This window comes from Capsicum annuum, chromosome 6 (assembly GCF_002878395.1).
Source record: "Capsicum annuum cultivar UCD-10X-F1 chromosome 6, UCD10Xv1.1, whole genome shotgun sequence".
Taxonomy (NCBI): Eukaryota; Viridiplantae; Streptophyta; class Magnoliopsida; order Solanales; family Solanaceae; genus Capsicum; species Capsicum annuum.
This window is the reverse complement of record NC_061116.1, coordinates 27,004,057-27,024,316: the sequence shown is the minus strand read 5'-3', so window position 1 is coordinate 27,024,316 and position 20,260 is coordinate 27,004,057.

Genomic DNA, 20,260 nt, shown 5'->3' with positions numbered 1-20,260 from the left:
ACTACAATATATACACACACTATCTATATAGTTATACACTAATTTATAAATCATATACAAATGTATACATTAATATATACATCAATAGAAGATATATACACATATATGTACCATTCAGTATATACGTATTACTTTAAATTAAATATACTACAATATATATACTACAATATATATACACACTATATATATAGTTATATACAAATTTATAAAGTATATACAGATGTATACGTTAAATATATATTTCTACAGAAGATATATACATATATATATTAAATCAAATATACTACAATATATATACTACAATATATACACACAATATATATATATAGTTATATACTAATTTATAAAATATATACACATATATACGTTAAATATATATGGCTATAGAAGATATATACACATATATACGTACCATTCAATATATACGTACACATATAAAATATATGTACTTCTTTTAATATAACATATGTTACCTAATATAATAAATTAATAATACTTTATAGCAAATTAGTCCGTTTGTTTATTTAAAAAAAAATAAAAATTAACTGGGCCGATTAACCGGCGGGCCTGAGGGCCGCTATCGCAACCAGTCAACAATTCAATAGGAGGGCGATTTCAATAGGAAAATTGCAATTGTAGGAGTCGCAAATGCAGTCAAATGATGGCGATTGCGATGATGCAGAAATAATACAGGGGAAAATTGAGAATTTTACAAAGTTGAATCCCAAATCTCAAAAGGGAAAAGCCCTTGCATAATTGAGGCAACCATCAACCTACTTTCAATTTTAAGTAGAGAGAAAACATTCTGGTGATGCCCATGCTACACCTATACTCTGAAGATGATGCAGTCTCTGCCAAATATAGTAACCCAACAAAGGTTGAGGTTAAGTCCCAAGGGAATACGTAGAATTGTATCTCTCAGCTGTTGTAATCAATGGACAGAACTGAAAAAGTAAATGATGGATTTGGCGTAGCAATATCGAATAAGTAGTGAATATCAACTTCGATTGTAATCAGTTGAAGGTGAACACTAGAATTATGTTTCCTCCAACTTCTTAATTTTGTAGGCATATCATGCTTTATTAAACCAACCCTATACCTTGCATGCAGAATCGATAAGTTGTGTACCTTTTACATTCTTTAAGACTAGTAGAAGGATTTCACCTTTTACCTTTTTAGTCTCAGGATGTCACCTTACTAACCCTTATCTTGATACCAGCTAACTATTACCTTTTAAGTCTCTAGTTATTAGATAAAATCTAACCATCTTACTCAGATGATACCTAGTAGTGTGGATCGATAGTTAAACTCCAAATTTCTGTTGTAATTATCTAACCTCTAATGTTTACAATCACTAAGATAACTATTAAAGTGAAGATAATACAATGCATGCATGAGTATTGATTCAGAACAACAATAACACTTTCCATACTTCTTCAATCCACCAGGGTTTCCATAACTCTAGCTAAGGATTTTTAGCCGCTTAGGCTTGTAAAGTATTCAACAACATTCATGATTGAAAGTATAAGATGTAATCACACCAATCACAAGTAAAAACCCAAAACCGTAACTGAATTAATCAACCAAAATCAATACAATAGAATTCCAATACCAAAATTGAATCTCGGAATTAAAATATGTTTGTAAGTATCAAGAGTGCGTAACTTCTACTAAAAAACACATAAGGGGTATTTATATATAGTACATGAGGAAACCCTAAAATCAAAGCTCTGACAGAAAAAAAAAGAAAAAGGGTCGGTGGCTATATATGGTCTCCATATGCGACTTGGCCTTGGGCGTATGTGGTACATGCGGCCTGACGCTGGGCGTATGTGGCTACCACGTGTGCTCAGACCAAAAATTACTACAGGTCTACTCTCGGTATTTTGGACTTTTGACACATGCTTTGCCTACATGTGGTCCACATGTGCTACATAAGGTTCGCATGTTGACTTAGCAAGTGCCAAAAGTTATTTTTCAGCCTCTTCCACTCTCTAGATATTCAAATTTTCAATTCCAACGCTTACCTTAGTCTCATACAGATAATATGTGTTACATGTGGACCACATGGAGATATAGGTAAGTGCCAAGCCTTCAACACTTGCAACCAAGCTTCAAATGTTCAATTTTCATCACATGCTTTGGTAACAAACAGTCAGGAAAGTGTCATGAAAACCCATATTTGATCAAATAAGTAGCCAAAAATACCTTTTTGTATCTTGTTCATGAACTTTGCATCCAAAACCTAGTATCCTATAAAACATACCCAAAACACATCATATCTAACAAAACAACCTCAAAAACTTGTATATTTTCATCATTTTAAATGTTGAAAGTGCTATATTTTTATAGAACATCAACACCCTCAACTTAGAATGTTTGCATGTTCTCAGGCAACATAACATAACACAATAAAACAAAACAAAATGTGATACTTAACTAGGAGATTGTAAGCTATTCAAGGCAGTCAATCAACACTATAAGCTAAAATCGCAACACCCCGTCCCATCTCACTTTCCAAAACCAACTGTGTGTAAACATGAAGCACAACAATATGACACAATAGGATCAAGGAATGAAATTACATTACCAATAGACAACCATGCATATGTACAAATTACACTACCCAAACATATAAGCAGCTGGCAATATGACTTATATGCCCTCACAAAAAAAATATCCCATTCACCCATATGAACTAATGTATATCAATGCAGGGATACTCAAGAGACACTCATACTCAGAAGAGAATTTCTAATTAATCTGCATAGAATACTACAAGCTTGCCCTTATTTTCTTTACCTTAGTTTTCAGACAATTAGGTTAGGATAATTATAGGACTTTTCTTAGCTTGTAATGTAGTCTTGAGAGCTAGTATGGTACATATGGACATATCAAGTCACTAAGCCTCCTTGGCACTACACTAACCATGGAGTCTTATTTATTAGCTAATTTTTATTTATTCAACCCTTATTTCTCCCTTTTTATTCTTTATTGCACATTTAGGTTAGGTGTGGTTTTTTATTCTTTTTTTTTTTTTTTTTTTTTTTTCTGTTTTTCACAATTTTTATTTCCTTTTTCTTTTCTTTTTCTACTACAACCATCCCTACTTTTCTTTTTTCTTTTATTTCCCCCCCTTCATACCTACTTTACATTGACACCCCTATGATATCCGCCCTTAACTCATGCGATTTCCCTAAGTTGAGGTGCATAATTTCCAAGGAGGACCAAGGCCAAAATAGGTTCATTGTAACACAAATGGGAAGTTAAAAGGTGAAAACAAAGAAAAATGGGCTATAAGGCTCAAAATAGGGATCAAGGGATACTATTTCACATAGATAAGATCATTTAGGCTAAAAGTAGACTAAAATAAAAAACAACCTATGATCCTTTCCTAGCCATCTATCTTCAACCTAGGCAAGACTAACTAGACAGGTTCTGAATTCAACGCACAAATGGAACTAAGTAGCATCTCACATACATATGACAAAAAGTCAATATTACCAACTACTACTTATCCGATTCATGAAACTGTTAGCAACTGCTTATCATGTCCCTAATCCAAATGATATAACAAGATAGACAAGTTTCACACATATATACATTCACATAGTTCTAAAACATAAATTTTGGAGGGGTATTATTTTTCTAAAAAATCAATAAAAATATGACTACTGCCCTAAATACTTAAAAATCTCCTAATTATACAAAAACACAACACAATATGACACAAATTTTAATCTAAACATGCGGGTTCTACAATCATACTATGCCTGACAGGAAAAGAAGCACGATCACAAAAACCCATGGTGGCTATGGTATACCCCGCCCCTAATTAAAAAGTATGCACTATCTGTAATACATGAAAAATAATATAAAACAATGGGAATGAGGACATACCTAGGATGCACTAAGTGTCTGTATTATGAGCCTCCTCAGATAGGGGAATTTCAACTAACAGAGGTAGTGGTCATGATGGAACACCACTAGAAAATGCACCCACTACTATCATTGCACGCCTCTGCCTATCAACAACTATGAAATCCATCAAATTATGTCTAGCCTTTTTAACGGCCTAGTCATATGGCATAACAGGCTCCTGCAAGTCTCTTATGTGACTTCTATTGTCCCCAACTATTGGGACCTCATCATCATCCTATGCAAAGAAATAAAAATAATCGGGTGCACGCGAAGGTGATATCTAGACCACCGAGGGTATGACTGAAGGAGTGGCTGCTACATGGCTCTCTGTGATAAAGTATACCTTTGCTCATACTATGTCCAACTTCTCTCTCATCTGGGATAGATCCTATACCTCTATATTTGTAAATTAGGTTGTAACCCATCTCTAAAACTCATCAAGACATACCTATAAGTTAACATGTAGCTTAGACAGAAAGCTCTCTGTGTGGACTCCCATCTAGCCTCTACCTTCTCAAATATAGTCCGAATCCTTGAACGCATCTACTTGTATAGAGTAGTCATCTCGTTATCAACAACCCGCAATCAAGTATCAATATCCCTCTGACAGTTCAATAAGCTATACAAGAACTCTCGACATATAGTAATCATACTTATAGAAGGATCTATAGTGGACGGGAGAGTGGGACCTAAAAATACGCCAACCGGCTTTGAGGTCAAAGCCGGGGCTAATGAGAAATGACTGGTGTCCCCTCGCCCTGAGTACTTAAATCTGGGGCCTCTATCTGCCCCCAATCTTAATATCAATACTATCTCCCGCATCACCTGCATGTACATACCAAGGCTCTGTGGAAACTTACGGACCCTTAGTCTAGGCTTGAGGTACTACGACAGGCTTACTAGATCTCCTGAGAGGGTCGGACATGTCGGATCCTTCATACTTTTTGTCTGCAAAGTGGCTATCACACATACCCACTCATTTACAACTAGTATCTCAAGTACACTAGCGTCGTCACTTAACCTCTGAATTAAGAAAAGGAATGGTAGATTTTGTGATCTCCCCAAATACTCGATCATGGATCTCATGTCAGAGGATAGCTGCAAAATCGATAGCATATTTAACCATCATACTAGCAACTAGGGTTACTCCCTCCTTAGTCAACACTTTATGTAACATAGTGGGGAATAGTAGATATCGGATGAGCAACCACCAAAACTTAGCATCAAGGTCAACAAACCCTTCTTTAACACACCATGACCCTCAATGCTTGGGGTCTCATCACCTAAAGGTTAAATATAGCTAGCTATCTACATATCCATGTCAACTCTGTCTAGTCTATGCTTATCCTCCCCCATAATGTGTTTATCATGTACGACTTTAAGTTTGTAGTCGTACTTAGCAGTGTATACGGGAGTCATAAAACTTGGACAAAAAATAACTCGACGAATAGTCTCTACTTAAAGATTAACCCTGACCCCTCTCACATGGGTCTGATCAAGCTATGGCTGCTCCATGTTTCTTATAAGTCTTGGATATCTGTGCATGAGAAGAAATACTATGGCATAATATGAGGCATAAAACTCCCATACCATAATTGGGCTATAGGAATCAAGTGGTCTGGTCATCCATTCTAACTGATACTGATCAAAATAAGCCTGCAACTGTAGTACTCAACTCAATCTAGATAGATCAATCCTTTACTCCTCATAAATAATCCTCTTGGGTCTTGCTTCTTTTAAAATGCAACTCCCTATATAAAATATCTCCCGCTTTCCCTCTACACACTACCTTGAATTTTCCTCCTCATGGGGTACTTCTAATGCATATGTGGGTGCAAGACTCTGCTTCTGCTATACTGGTGCCTCATATGTAGCCTTTTCTATATCCTTCTCATACTGGGGTACATGTTATTGTTGTACATGTGTAGAGGTACCATCTTTAAACTAGGGTACCGGTGATGACTCCTCCTACTCTGCAGCCTTGGATGAATCTTGAGACCCCTAATCACTATCACTTATATCGTAGTTTTGATATAGGACGATCTTTATCTATAAAGCTCAACTCACATTGAGGTCGAATCCTCGAGGAGTGAATTTAGTATTCAAATCCTATAGATGTTGATAGCGTCAAAGTGTATACTCGTACTGTAAATGAAATGAAATGCATGAATTAAAATGGGGGGATTGGTTTTGAAAGTTATTTTACTGAAGTCTATTCAAACTAGAAATTAAAGGAAAAATTTTTGAATGACATTCCAATATGAGACAATTCTTGGGATGATGTCTTTCAAGGGGCAAATAATGCATGGGTTTGTGACAATTGGAGGTAAATTCTAGTCGATGGCTATATGGGTAGGCTAGGATAATTGTTCTTGATGCTATTTTGTAAACCAAACCTCAAGCTTATCACCCATGAACCTTTTAGGTACCTCATGGATATGGCAATCAAACCTATCTAATACCTCAATTGGGCATCCCTTTTTCTATGAAGATGCTCTAAACCTAGCTAATTCTCAATTAACCCTTATGTCTACGACAGTGGAACGAGAATAATCTACATCTAACTATTGTTCACTAATGCCTTGTCACCTATATCCCTCTTTCAAGGATGATATACGATCCAAAGGTATACTCACATCCCTCTTTCAAGGATGATATAAGATTTAAAAAATTTAGGGTTTTCACATACAAATCCATTTTGAGAATTAGGGGTTTTCACCCACAAATCCCAAACTAATTTAAGCAAGCGTTAGTAAAACCCATCATCAACAACCAAGAATCTACCGTAATACATCATAACCCATACATATTTGCACCCTATTTCAACATAATCCCAAAATAAATTCTTAGACACTCATGAAGTTAGGGAGAAGAAATATACCAAAAGGGACATTCAAAGCTTCCATGGAAATTGAAAGTAAAAAGATTCTTTAATTTAACTTCAATTGTACTAAACTCATACTGGAAATTTAAACACAATAATTGTTCCAAATTAGTAGGGTTTACAAAGTCTCCAAATTCAATTTTCAATAGTGTAGAATGCCAAATAAGAAAAGTTTTTTGATTTATATGGGATTTGGGGTCACCTATAGAAAATTACTTAATTTTCCCTGGGCATAAACCCGCTATGTCGGTATTGCCGCAGCTTGTCCACAACCGCGGCTACTACAACCGTTATAAGACCCTTACGATCACCGATAATTGACCAAGATTGACTTATTGCTGAGGGTCAGATCCTCCTTTAGCTTTTCCATATTTTACACTTCTCTTCCCCTTTTGATCCTTTTTAGCTTATTTTACTCCTTTTCTTCTTATCACTTGTAGACCTATAAAATATAGGAATTAGTGTATTCAAATGACGAAATATTCTCAGTCATATTGATAAATCATAGTAGTATGCATGAATTTGGACGTAAATGTAAGTTTACCACTCATCAGCAATCCTAAGTTAAACCTTTGCTTGTCCTTAAGCAGTACTACCTTTTACTCAATGAGACAATGCAAATATAAGCCCATTTATACAACCAAATGATCACAATGATTTCAAACTCGATTAACACCAACTTATAGTTTCTCAAACATCAGCAAAGCTATTCTCACATCTTCCCTCAACATTGAACACTATCACAAGGATGCACAAGACTTTGGGGAACTATAATGAAACACTTACTAACTCTCTAGAAGTGACTACCTATCAATAGCAACTCAACTATACTCTTTTGCCTCTTTTTCCATAAAATGACAATTTTACCCGCCTTGATTCGTTTACACACTGCCTCATAAGAAAGAAATTCCACAAACCAAATTATCTAATATGAAACAAGGGATTTTAGTAAAAAACACTCTCTCTCAAATAGACTCTCTAAATGATAACAAGTACCATACCATAGGTTTTTCCTTATTTTCAATCGCTACTACAATGAATACACTTGGTTGGAGATCTCAAAGGACTTTTTAAGCTTATAACGTAAGTTCGGGGAAAGGGTATGATATCATTTTGGAACAAAGTGACTACACCCTCCCTGAACATCTAAATCACACTATTTTAACCCAACTTTCAACCAAGGACCACTTCGTTTGTTTTAAAAATTCACACATGCCTACTTTTGCTACCTTGATTTACCCAATTCTTTGAAAGCATTTTCTTTAGACTATTTCTTTTGCACTACATTCTATTTCTTCTTTTGATGATTTTTTTTTCACTTTTTCAAATTTTCTCTTTCATATCATCATAGGCATCCACTTACATTATCATGGCCCAAGGTTATCTCTTCCAAACTTACCACCCCCAAATTAGGTATTTGGCCTCAGTTTTTATTTTTCAAATTCAAGAAAGCTAGGGTTTAAAAGAGGAAAAAACTTTGAATGGATCAAGACTTGTAATATGGTTGCCAAAGAAAGGCTTGAAGGATCAAAATGGGTAACTAAGGATACTATTATATGTATGGGTAGACTATTTAGGCTAAAGTAGGCTCCTAATATTCACCAAGAAGGCCTAAGATCATTTCACTAGCCAAGTAACAACTAATGATGCAAGTTCTAGATGGTACAAGTATGCATGTGAGTTAGACAATTATGCTCACTGCACATGGCATGCAAACTTTTCAAGGAGGCTCAATTGGACTTTTTACTAGAGACAAAAGGAACTATTTGTCAATTTATATAAGCTAAAGACTTCGGAGTCAGAAAAATAAGTAAGGTATTGTTACAAAATTATTTACGTCCATGCCCATGGTTTTTAAAATTTTTTGGACGGAGCGGGGTGTTTTCTTCGTATTTGCACCATACACAATTTTCTATTAATGGAACCAAACCAAGACATCGTATCACATTTCAAATTTCATCGAGTAAACTATATGGCTACTCAGACTTCACCAAAGGTATAAGTACGATCCTAAATCGAAAATCCAAAATTCCACAAGTACTTAGATTTCCCCACCATTTATAGCTTTGATGCTATGGGTACTCAGAAATCCCCTGCATCCATTGCTCAAAACCCGATCATAACAATTTTTTCGTAAGAATGTCGTCACTCAATCTATCATAAGGAAAGACTCATCTGATACCATCATAAACAAAATAAAGATGAAAATCTAACAAAATGAAACATGCAACTAATCCATGAAATATGGGCACCATCAAAGTGAGAAAATATTATAACCCCAAATAAAATAAAAATCATCCAAATCAATATCAAACATCCAAAAATATCGCAATAATACAGGATAAATAAATAAATATAGAGACATGCACCCCCAAATAAAAATCTTGTAGTGACCTCACTGCATAATCAATATACCACTTAATTAGGGACTCATCATCACTATCAACTCTAGAATAAGGATGTCTGTCTCTGGGTTTCAGGACCTTCCAAGTGCCTTTCACCCCTTCCACATCTTGGTGAAGAATTTGTTAATTTTTTCCTCCCCCCTCTTAATCTTCTAATATGAGTCCTTGTTCTCCTTGTAAGACTTTCCTAAATATGAATAGGCCTCTTAAGACTAACAATAGTAGCTTCTTGTATTCTCTGATCCTCCAGGCACCTCTCCAAATCGTACTAAGCCATATAGGAATGTCGGGTGGTGGAAGGCTCTCCTGACCCCTGAGGCAACGCCATTACAAGCTCTTTTATTGCCCTCAAATCAACTGAGGTCTCATCAATGGGACCGACTTTTGGATAGACTAAAAGACTTTGTATCCTTACATATTGACTTGCCCAAGTCGATCTTCCTCTTATTGCTTTGGCTCGATGCTCCCTCACCCTAAATCTTGAGAGGATAAATGAGGGTGTTTGGGTGAACCCAAGTGTCTCTGGGGTATTCCTCAACCCTGGTTATCCTGCACAAATTATAATAAAAGAAGGGAATAATAGGAGCATACCACCGTGTATCTTGAAATAATTTATTTCTGAGATCACGAGCTGACCAACATTCAAAGGAATGTTGTCTAGTATACTGGCAAACATCCAGCTCACATATCTGGAACGACATTCATATGTGTGTGGAGAAACTTGGCTACAAATAATGTTCAGCCCTATCCTTGCCTCCATTGTAAAATCATTCATTGATATACCCCTCTTGGTGGCCACCCAAGGAATCTCTAATCCAGGGCATAATTCTTAGTCATCCAACTCCCTGAATCACACCCCTTTTCCTTAAATTGGCTAATGTATTCATCCAATAACCTATAGAAATCATTAATTTGTTCAGCTCTAAAGTGCACATTCTTCCCCCAAATATGCTAAGGTTAGCGTAGAATTCCCTTATCCATTGTTCGTTCACTCGGCAAGGATCTGGGGCAAAATAATTCCACCCGATGGCTACCAAGAAGTCATGGAATGCGGAGAGCTTCTCCGATATTTTATCTAAGAAAAGTTCTCTCTATGGGAACAATTTGGTTTTGGGGAGGTCGGCATAATATTGATTGTGGCATTCTAGGGACATGAACCAAGTTTGATCATATTTTTCCATATTGAGCATTGAAAATCTGAGAACAACACAACAACACTCATCATTAAAATTTTCATGCAAAAACTTTGTTATGTTGTCCAATTAAGCTCATGGGATGATTTGTTGATGGTTTTTAGGAAAGAAATACAATTGCAGAATTTTTGTTCAATGATGGAAATCACTCTCAGATATAGCGGTCATGGGACACTAAATCATAATTTGATGCCATGATTGCAATTCAATGACCGCGATCGCAGTATCTAAGACAAGATCGAACCAAAATGTTCAAGACTCAAATCATCAAATTTTAGTGCCAAATTGTGTTACAAAGACAAAACATACAATAGAGCAAGGAACATGGGCTCCTAGGGACTTGATTATGCCTAAAAATGTGGAAAAACAAACATAGAACTCGTTTGGGCATTTAATTGAGAACTTGGTGTACATAACTATTACTATCAAATTTGGGTACTCAATACTTTCCCATTAGTGTACACAACAACTACAATAGATAACCATACTAAGAAATCATACTCAAGCAAAGATTTAGCACTTAAAGTATCATTTTAGGCCATCCCCACAACATGGTTTCTAAGAACTACAAATATGCATAAAAGAGAGAGTTCGAATCACATACCGGATCGAGATGCAAGTGGATGTTGATGTACAATTTTGATGCCTAAAAATTAGTCTAAATCAGTTGTAATTTGAAAGAAAATTAGAAAAGAGTATGGGGGAAATGGGAAACTATTAGTTTTTAAATTGACTTGACGGCGATCGCAGTCACACGGCTTCCACGATCACTGTAACACGCATAACACAATCGCGGTAACTAAGGACAAATTTGGTCCTTTATTTTCCTCTGTTAGTACACTACTCAAATGCACCACACTTCTCTTTCTCAAATTCATTCAAAAAACACTTCATAGTGCCACAATTTCATAGATCAATCATCAACAAAATTAAATCTACTCTACTAATAAAAAATAAAGGATATGGGCCACTTCGTGGCATGGGTGGGTTACCTCCCACCTAGCGCCTAATTTATCATTGCGGCATGATGTTTTTCATTTTTTCAAGTTGGGTCATAAATGGACCCATCATTTACCTCCATGTCCTCAACATCAATAACGGACACTACTTTCAACTCCATGGGTCGTTTCTTAGTTTTGCACACCTAGAAGGACAATTCAACATTATGGACTCGAATCTTATTTCGCCTAAATCCATATCCATAATATCTCTTCTGGTTACAAGGAAAGGCTGGCCAAGGATTATAGGTACCTCTTTCTCAATTTCTCAATTTCTCAATCAAGCACCACAAAGACCACCAAAATGATTAAGTGTTCCACCTTCACTAAAATAATAAACAAAACCCCAACCGGGCTCTTGATAGACTGATCCTCCATCAGTAGCCTCATTATTGTTGGAGCAGGAGTGCCCAACCCAAGTTTCTAATATATTTCATAGGGCATGAGATTTATTCTTGGACCAAGGTCATAAAAGGCTTTCTCAAACATGTGTGTCCCTATGGTGCAAGGGATTGTAAGGCCCGAAGATCCTCTTTCTTTTCCGTTATAGAACTAGTCATGATAGTGCTACACCCATGGGTAATTTATATGATTTCACCATTAATGAGACATTTCTTTGGCATAAACTTCTTCAAAAGAATAGCATATCCCAGGATCTCTTAAATTACCTCTAGCAAAGGGATATTAATAGATAAATTGCTAAGCTTAGGAAAAAATATCTTGAATTTAGCATTATCCTCCTTATTTTTTAGCCTTTAAGGGAATGGAGGGGAAAAATTTATGGCAGGAAATGGATCACTTTACAATTTATCATTCTCAACTACCTTTGGATATCCCTTTTCATCATCCACTTCTTCACTTAGCATCGATTCTATTTCATTCCCTTCTTGATACTTTGGAGCTTCCTCATTGGAATCATTAACATGCTTATTCTTCATATTTGTTGGTCAATATTGGTCTCTTTTTCAAATTCCACCACAAAATCACCGAGAGACTTGTCACTCCTAGTGATGATTTCCAATACTTGGGCATTCTTTTTTAGGTTCACAACGGTATCACTAGGAAGGCCTCCTTTTTGTCTAGCATTAAGTTATGTGGAGATTTAGCTGTTTGGAGACTCCAATTGCTTTATTGAAGCAGAGTGTGATACAACCATTTGGTTGATTTGCAAAAAGTTGCCTTTCAACCTCAAACTATTTTGTTTGTTCCCTCCACTCTCATCAAGATCCTTGCTAACATATCCTTGGTCTTGAATTTTTTGAGATCAACAGAATTGGACTCTTTATCCTTTACTCGATCATGGGGAGGCAATATAAATCATATTCCATTTCTATGTCTCTCTAATTATGATCTCTATAACAATCACACTAATCCCACTCTTTTTCACAATCCGTCCAACCTTGCCTTGATAGGCCGGGAGGGAACCCATCAGATAATTACCCAAATATCAAATCTCTTCATCAATCCTATTATCCTTTTTTTTTTCTCATAGCCTTTGGATGCCATGACATTCACAATATTTGTGGGTGCACCCATCACATTATTCTCTAGCAACTCCAATTATGTTATCATTTTTGCTATGTTTTCCTCCATCTTTTCATTTCTCTTCCTTTGTTCTTTATCAATAAAGGAGGTGGTAGGAGACCTTTTAGATACCTCGGTGTCTCGGGTATGTCATCCCAAATTTGTTTGTGACTTCCTCAAGAAATTTTGTACCCACATTATAAGACAAATTCACAAGTGAAACCCCTACCTCATTATCCACCATAATTTTTTAGTTGATCCAAAGCCCGGTAGATGATTTGGAGAAGCATATTCCCCGGGACCTCGTAGTAGAGACATTGCATGAGCTTGTCATTAAATATCTCTCACACCTCACATAGAGGTTCTCTATTCAATTGATTAAAATTAGTGATTTTTTCATGCAATTGCAACATCTTGGATGGTGGGAAGTATTGGTCTAAGAATGCAACATTAAGTTCATCCTAGGATGTGATTGACTCGGCCGGAAGAGATCAAAACCATAATGCCACCTCGCTCATTAGAGAAAATGGGAAGAGATGCAACCGTATGGACTCTTTTGAGATGTGAGCAATGTTAAGAGGGAACAAACTTCCAAAAAATTCTGTAAATGGAAGTTGGGGTCTTCATGAGCTTTTCCCCCAAAGAGGACCTTCATTTGAAGCATGTGAAACATAATACTCGTGATGTGGAATACCCCATTTCCTTGATTAGGTGGTATACGAATGACGTTCACAAGTCCAGTTTCATGGCGTTGCTCCTCGTCATCAAGGGGACCACCCGACCATCAAAAGTCCCGACATTACTTACATGGTCACTCATAGTATAGTGGACACTATTGAATTCACCGAAAAAATAAGGAACAAAGTAAATAAAAACCACCACGGGTATACCCAAAGCTACAATCAACACCGCATAACTGAAAACTAAATCTCACTCTCTGACAGCGGTGCCATTTTGACCAAGCTCACTTATACCGTAGTTTTGATATAGAATGATCGTTGTCAGTAAAAATCAACTCACATCGAGGTCAAATCCTCAAGGAGTGAATATAGTCTTCAAATCCTATAGGTGTTAATAGAGTATAAGTGTATGTCCGTAGTGTAAACAAAATTAAATTCATGAATTAAAATTGGCGGATTAGTTTTGAAAGTTATTTTACCGAAGTCTATTCAAACTAGCAATTAAAAGCAACAATTTTGAATGCGATTCAAATATAATACATGTCTTGAGGTTATGTCTTCCTAGGGAAAAATAATGCATGGTTTCATGACAACTGGGGGTAAATTCTAGTTCATGACTACATGGGTAGGCTAGGTTAGGGGTTCTTGATGCTAGATTATCAACCAAACCACAAGATTATCACCTATGGACCCTTTTGGGTACCTCATGGATGTGGCAATAAAACCCACCTAAGACCTTAATTGGACATCCCTATTTCTATAAAGATGTCCAGACCTAGCTAATTCCCAATTCACTTTTATGTCTAAGATAGTGAAAAGAGAATAAGCTACATCAAACTATTGTTTACTAATTTCTTGTTACCCATATCACTCTTTCAAGAATGATTTAGTATCCAAAGGTAAACTCATATCCCTCTTTCAAGGACAATATGAGATTTTTGGAAATTTAGGGTTTTCACCCATAAGTCCATTTAGGAAATTTGGGGTTTTTACCCACAAATCCCATCTAATTCAACCAAGCATTAGTAAAACCCATCATTAACAACCAAGAACCAACACTAATAAATAGCAACCCATACGTATGTGCACCCTATTTCAACATAATCCTAAGATAAATGCTGAGTTACCCATGAAGTTATGGAGAATAGTTATACCAAAAGGATCATTCAATGCTTCCATGGAAATTGAAAGTAAGAAGATTCTTTAAAATTAAACTTCAATTGCACTAAACTCAAATTGGAAATTTAACGACAATAGTTTTCCCAAATTAGTAGGGTTTAAAATGTATCCAAATTCAATTTTCAAGTGTAGAGTGCCAAATAACAAAAGGGTTTTTTCTTTACATGGGATTTTGGGTCCACTACTAAAAATTACATAATTTCTCCTTGGCATAAACCCTTGATATTGCGATCGCTGCAGCTTGTCTCCGATCGCGACTACCTCAATCGCTGTAAGACCCTCACAATTGCCAATAGTTTACCAAGCTTGACTTATCCCAATCGCGACCCTCAGTCATTGTGGTATCTAAGGGTCAGATCCCCCTCCGACTTTTCCAATTTTTGCACTTCTCTTCCCCTTTTTATCCTTGACTAAATTATCTCATGCATATTATAAATTATAGTAGTGTGCATAAATTTAGATGTAAATAAGTAGCAACTTTACCAATTATCACCCCTCCTCAAAATGGGGGTCATAAGCTAATGTTTGTGTATCTGACTCAGAATCTACCATATTTTCATCATCATGATCACTTGATAGAGGAGAATATGGACATGATCTTCGTGCTAACTTTATCCTCAGTCAGGTTAGATATGTATGTACAACTTGGACAATCTAGGAAGCCTTAGTATAAGACCAAGGCTGAGTAAATGCTGGACATCTGCCCCACTATGACTGCTTAGGTAGCGGTTGTCCCATAGTGACCAGTAAAATAGTCTTAGCTACTGAACACATCTATTCTCTAGTAACTCCATATGTCACCTTATCTACAATATCTCTAAGTCAAGCAATCAGGTACTCCTCCACTAAGCCACTGGGGTCAGGGGACTCATACCATCTCCTTGATATTCCACCTTCTTCTTCTTAGCAGCTTTTGGAGCCATATGTACCTGAAAAACTAGTCTTTAGTTTCCAAAAAAAAATGAGGGATAGCAAAAGTTGAACAAAAAACTCAAAATTAGAAAAGGTTGAATTTTTCCTTAATTTACACACCCGTATAACCTATTTGAAGTACCAACAAGTCCGATGTACACACACATATCAAGAATCATGATTTTCAAAGAAAACTAACATGCTCAACCTTTGGGATTTGTCTACTCATTCAAGTTCAACTTTTGGTTGGTGCCTAACCTTGGAATTTAATTCAAAACAAAGCCCCACATTAAGATTTTGTCTTACGTCAAGGATCATACATACAATAATGCTAGATTCTATATATTTTTCATTAGAATATACATATCAACTAGTTTATTCAATAAAAAAATTAATACATAACCATTTGGAGCTGCAAAAGTTACCTCTTTTATTATAACCCAAAAGTGAACGCATGACCCAAGTTGGAACTTGTTTTTAGTGTATTGGGACAAGTTGGTACCTAAAAAAAGTGTTAATTTAGCCTTTATTTAAGTGTGGGATTAGTTTGTAATTTAAGAGGGAAGTTTGAATTTAAAGAGAAAAATGAAGTTTTGAGGATTTGAATGAGTTAGAATGAGGCTAAAGATTTTTGAATAAAGATAGGGGGAATTTTTAGGTCTTAATTATGTGTTGCTGGGAACAAAATTTTAATCAAAATTCGGGCCCACAAGTGACCTACTTGCGACACCTACAGGCCGCATGTGGGCCAAAATTTTTTTGGCCCACTTTCCTGTATTCTAGACTTGGTATTTTTATATTTTCTCAGCTTCTTATGGTCCCATAACTTGCATTTATAGTCCCAGAAGTATGATTATGTACTAAAGTTCACAACTTTCCATTCTTATCCTAAAAAAATTTATCTTTTCAATTTAATTCTCACTTTACCTAGCCCATGTGGGACTTGTGACCATGATGGGTTGGCCACACGATCCCCTTACCTAATAATTTTATGAATGTAGCAATTTTACCATATTTTGGGTAAGTCTATAAGATATACACCTACAAGATAAAATAAAAATAAATGTGAACACTAAAATAGTGGGTTGTCTCCCACTCAAAGTTGTCTCCCACTCAACACTTGATTTAACATCACAAAACGACACAGATGTGTTAGTTACTTAGACTTCACCAATGAGCCCATGGGCTACCTCCCATGTAGGACTTGGTTTAACATCGTGACATAATGTTGGTACCTTGATTACTCAAAATTCATTAAGATAACGATAAGAGTATCCTCCAGGGTCATCAATACAATCTATCACCGACACCACTCTTATGTTTTATGGCTGTTTCATTATTTTTTAGATGTTGAATATGGCTTCCTCATTGTTGACTCTGAACTTCAGTTCTTTTTTTGAGTGTCAACCATCACTCTACCTATGGCCATAAATGATCTCCCTAATGTGATGGGCATCTAAATGTAAACATTACAATCCAAAATGACAAATTCAGTCAAAAAGATGAAGTTATCAATTCTCATAATCATATCAAACAAAATGCCCATAGGTTTCTTCACTATGCGGTCAGCCATCAATAGCAACATTAAAGTCGATTCATGAGGATTCAAGACTAATTTCTTAAATACAACTAGCAAAATTAAATTTATGCTGGCTCCTCAGTCACATAAGGCTCTGGAAAATTGAGATGACCCAATAGTGCATGGTATAGTGAATGATCTAGGGTTACCCTTTTTATAGGCTAAAAACCTCATAGTAACTACACTGTAGTAATGAAAGCCATCAACAATCTCAATCATCACTTCTTTTTCTTTGTAACCAATTGCTTTATAAACCTGGTATATGCAGGGATATGCTTTGACGCCTCAAGAAGAGAAATATTCAAGCCAAACTCTTTCAGCATCTTAATGAATCTCTTGAATTTTCCTTCCTTTCTTTTGTGTTTCAGTCGGTGAGGAAAAGGTGAGAGTGGTCTTGGAATCTGTCTTATTTTCTGTTCAATAACCAGAACCTTACCTCTTTCCTTAGAAACTGTATCATTACCACCTATTGTCTTTTCTGACTCCACAAAAGGAGTCTCATCAACAATAACCTCATTATGCCTTGGTGTTTCCATAATAGACAGTGAGGGATCCATAATAGTCATACCACTCATTGTGGTAATGGAAAGAACGTGACCATCATTTTTCAAATTTCGCACAATGTTGCACGAAAGGGTACCTGGCTGTCACCGGTTTAATATGGATGACATTTACTAGAACTGGTGGTCCAACTTCTTAATAATAGTGGCATGGGATTCGGACATCTGGATCAACCCTAAAATTTCAGCCTCAATCTACTTAAGGCTGATTTCCTAATTTTTTTGACCCTTAACCAACTTAGTTAGAATCTCTTCCATTCTTGATTCTGTATCTCTTCTTCCAGGTGGAATGTATTGTTCTCCCTTTTCTCTATAGTCATCCTTTTTTTCAAGTCACCATCTCACTCCCTACTACTCTATATCTATCATAGTAGTTTAAACCTTGGTTCCCTTACCCTTGGGCTTAAAAACCCACCAACTAATGATCCAGATAGTTTTTTTTATCTTCTAATTTTGACTTATAAGATTTTGATGTTGATGCCTATGCTCCTACTTCATTCACTTTCCTGGAACTCATTACTACAAACTGCTTTACCAGTAACCCTATATTAGTTCTGACCAGCACAATATCTTGCTCTACTAAATCATCAGCTATATTTTGGATGCATGAGGCACCAATAACATATTTTCCAGATCTCTTCTTAGCCTCTCGAGTTTGCCACCCTCAATTAGTGAGCAAGATCTGATCTAGCATCTCTGAAGCTTCCTCCTAACGTAGTCTCATAAAATTTCATCAGGATATGGTCAAGGCTCTATAGAATATTTCCAACAAGCTCATCTCTGATATTTGATGGTTGGGATCCATACTCACCTTCTTATTGAACCTGAACCATGCCTCATACATAGATTCTGGCTGTAGCTACCTAAAATTGTAGATCTTAGCCTTAAGCTACATCACCCTAGTAAGAGGAAATAATAGGTTCAAGAATTTCCTGCAAACTCATTCCATATAGTCATAGATATTCTTAGCAGTTCCCCTAGCTATAAAGATTCTTCTCCTATAAGTGAGAAGGGTAACAACCTCAGTCTAAGCACTTCCTGATTCATCCCTAAAATAGTTTATGAAATGCAAAATTTGATAAAATTTGTAAGGTGCATATTTGCATCAACTGCAGTCAAACCCGCAAACACACCCTTCGAATTTAAGAGCTGGATTATTATGCTCGTTATGTTAAACTTAATGCCTGGGAGTAAAATAAGAGGGATAATGGCTTAAGTCTATGTCAACTCAACATATCCTAGATCTTCTTCATCATCTATATATGGATGCACATACTGATATGCCGGGATAACTTGAACACAGGTATCTCTAGCTCTATTCTGATTTCCACCGAGTGCTGCTCGGAGTCTGCTTCTTGACTCTTCTCAGCTAGCTATACCTATGTATCTATCTGCTGAGCTTCTTATGTTTCCCCCTTTCATTTTTAGCTTGATTTAAAAGCTCACTAGTCTATTAATCAATAATATTATATACTTCCTTGGGAGGAGGAGGAGGCACATCATCCTGAACCTCTTTAGGAATATCATCCCTTTTCTGTTCAATCATCCTACTAGGTGTTTAGGATCCTCTATAGATTTGAATTCACTTGGAGTAAGGTATTACCTCTACTCCATATGTTAGGCATACACCGACGTATATCCAACTAAGAACAAAAAAAGAAAACCTAAAAATTGCAACAAATTTACTTCATAAATCAACACCATATTCCATAACAACGACACCAAAATTTGGTGATTCCCAAGCTACACCTCTATTATAAAAATGATATGGTCACTGCCAAATATAGTAACCAGAAAAAAGTTGGGGTCGAGTCCCAAGGGAATACGAAGAATCGTGGCTCTCAACTATTGTAATTGATGAGCAAAATTGAAAAAATGAATGGGGCGGGGGGGGGGGGGGGGTTGAGTTGAAATGTCGAACAAGATAAAATCAACTTTGATTGTAATAAATCGTAGGTGAACACTAGGATTGTGTTTCCCCTAGCTTCTCAACTCCTTAGGCTTATTGTGCTTTATCTAACCAAACCGATACCTAGCATGCAGAATTGATAAGTTCTGTACCTTTACAGTCTTTTGGATGAGCAGAAGGATTTTACCCTTTACCTTTTAAGTTTCAGGATGTCGCCTTAATAAGACTTAACTTGATCCAGTTAACTATTATCTTTTAATTCTCTATTTATTAGATGAAATCTAACTATCTTACTTAGATGATACCTAGTAGAATGCATCGACAATTAAACTCCAAATTACTTTTGTAATTATCTTTTCTTAGTCACTACTTCTCTTTTGGAGTTAGTGACAATAATTTAAGCAGGATCCTAATGTTTGCAAATGATAAGATAACTATTAAAGTAAAGATAATACAATGCATGCATGGGCATCGGATCATAACAACAATAGTAAGTCCCCTGCCCCATCAATCCAC